Source organism: Mustelus asterias, unplaced genomic scaffold (genome assembly GCF_964213995.1).
Source record: "Mustelus asterias unplaced genomic scaffold, sMusAst1.hap1.1 HAP1_SCAFFOLD_424, whole genome shotgun sequence".
Classification (NCBI taxonomy): domain Eukaryota; kingdom Metazoa; phylum Chordata; class Chondrichthyes; order Carcharhiniformes; family Triakidae; genus Mustelus; species Mustelus asterias.
Window position 1 is genome coordinate 102501 of NW_027590379.1, and position 2500 is coordinate 105000.

The following is a 2500-nucleotide window of genomic DNA, read 5'->3' on the forward strand; positions in this document are numbered from 1 at the left end:
GCGACGTGACCTTGCCACCGCCTTGCAGCATTACATCCGCAGTTGAAACGAAGAGAGCTGCTGCGGGCTTGGGTGCTTGTCCTGGCGGCTTGTCGACGGGACCACGGTGAACGGCCACTGTGTGACTCCGCAGGGAGACGTTCTGGTGCAGTCAGGGGCCTTTTTGTCTCCCGCCGCGGTGAAGCTTTGGTCGCATTCTAGTCACTCTCTCTTCAATCCCGGTACGGGGTACCTGTTCATGCTCACCATTCCTCGAGCACCCGCGTGCAGAGGGTGGGTGCGAGGTTTAAAGATTCGTGGTCCGCCTGTCGGTCCGGTCTCGTGCTGACTTGAGCGAGTGTCCACCGCGTTCGAGAGAATGTGCCTGTCCGCGGGGGCAGCCGCGCTTGCGAGCGTTCCGCCGCGCCCCCTTCCCCAGCCCGCCGAGGTTGGGGCGTGCGGGGTCGGCTTGCGCCCGTAGCGTCGGCCTGTCCTCCGCGGCTTGCACCCGACTCAGTCCGCTGCGGCCTCGCCTCGACTCTCGAGCCTTCCGCCAGACGGTGACACCAGAGAACTCTGCCTCTGGCTGTTGCGGGGCGTGACGGCGCGTGTCGGGCTCCGGCCCGTCACCCACGCCGGCACTCAACGCCTGCGAGCGCCCTGTTGCCTCCGAGAAAGGTTTTTCGCTTGATTGTCGCTCGAGTGCGTGTGCCTCCGGGGCTCACGCCGTGGTACGCGCCAGGCTGGGGCTCCACCGTCACGTCGGCGGGGGAGCGTTTAGCGCGTCCCAGGATCGGACAACCTCTCCGGGGGCCCGAGCCGAAACCCGACACGGTATAAAAGTCGTAACAAGGTTTCTGTTGGTGAACACGTTGTGAAGGATCTTTGTCGGCCGGGGGCCCGCCACCTCTCCGGGGAGGGCGGCCCGTCACTCCTTGAACGCGAAGGCTGGCGCCGGTTGGGCCAGGCAGGAGAGCCTCACGGGGGCCGGCCCCGGGGCCAGGTATCGGACAACCTCTCCGGGGGCCCGAACCGAAACCCGTAACACAGAATAAAAATCGTAACAAGGTTTCTGTTGGTGAACACGTTGTGAAGGATCTTTGTCGGCCGGGGGCCCGCCACCTCTCCGGGGAGGGCGGCCCGTCACTCCTTGAACGCGAAGGCTGGCGCCGGTTGGGCCAGGCAGGAGAGCCCCACGGGGGCCGGCCCCGGGGCCAGGTATCGGACAACCTCTCCGGGGGCCCGAACCGAAACCCGTAACACAGAATAAAAATCGTAACAAGGTTTCTGTTGGTGAACACGTTGTGAAGGATCTTTGTCGGCCGGGGGCCCGCCACCTCTCCGGGGAGGGCGGCCCGTCACTCCTTGAACTCGAAGGCTGCGCCGGTTGGGCCAGGCAGGAGAGCCTCACGGGGGTTGGCCCCGGGGCCGTGGCCCGTACTGACGCTGGCGCCTCCCACGCGGGTGGGAGGTCACACCGACAATTTCGCCGTACCCGTCGAACGGGCCTGGTCACCCGTACGCACGTTCCGCCGAAGCCGGGCGACGTCGATCTCGGTCCCACTCGGTTGGGCCGGCGCGCGGGCGCCGCCACCGACGAGCACGCACACGCTCGGTTGCACGCCGGCAAGTCCATGCGGGTGCCGCACACGCTACGCCTGCGCCGTTGGAAGGGCTTCGCCGTTGGCTTCGTAGGGTGTCTTTGCAGTCCGTCCGAGAGGTGGGGGCACGCACGGCAACACGGCCGGCCTGCCTGCGTGGGACGATGCGGTCCTTTCGTTCAGCGGTTCGGCGGTTTGGCCGGCGCGAGCAGACGCTCGGAGGGAGACGGTGGCGTCAGCCACGCACTCACTCCGCTTCTGCAGTCCGGTCCACTCCGCCCGTTCTAGCTGCTCGTTTGGTCCCTCGCCCGCCAGCAGACCGTTCCGCCGACGGTGCTCCTCCTCCGCAGCGACTTCTGCCTAGCCGCTCTGCCGGGTGCGATGTCACCGGCGTCCGCACCGATCCTCGGCACGGCGCGTGTGCGCACCTGTGGGCCGCCGCCCCGTGCTCCACGTCCGTCTGTGTGTGCCCGCTGTGGGGACCGTCTTCCTCTCGCCTTGGCGACGGCTTGCGGGCTGCGACGTGACCTTGCCACCGCCTTGCAGCATTACATCCGCAGTTGAAACGAAGAGAGCTGCTGCGGGCTTGGGTGCTTGTCCTGGCGGCTTGTCGACGGGACCACGGTGAACGGCCACTGTGTGACTCCGCAGGGAGACGTTCTGGTGCAGTCAGGGGCCTTTTTGTCTCCCGCCGCGGTGAAGCTTTGGTCGCATTCTAGTCACTCTCTTCAAAGCCCGGTGAGGGGTACCTGTTCATGCTCACCATTCCTCCGGCACCCGTGTGCGGAGGGTGGGTGCGAGGTTTAAAGATTCGTTGTCCGCCTGTCGGTCCGGTCTGGTCTCGTGCTGACTTGAGCGAGCGTCCACCGCGTTCGAGAGAATGTGCCTGTCCGCGGGGGCAGCCGCGCTTGCGAGCGTTC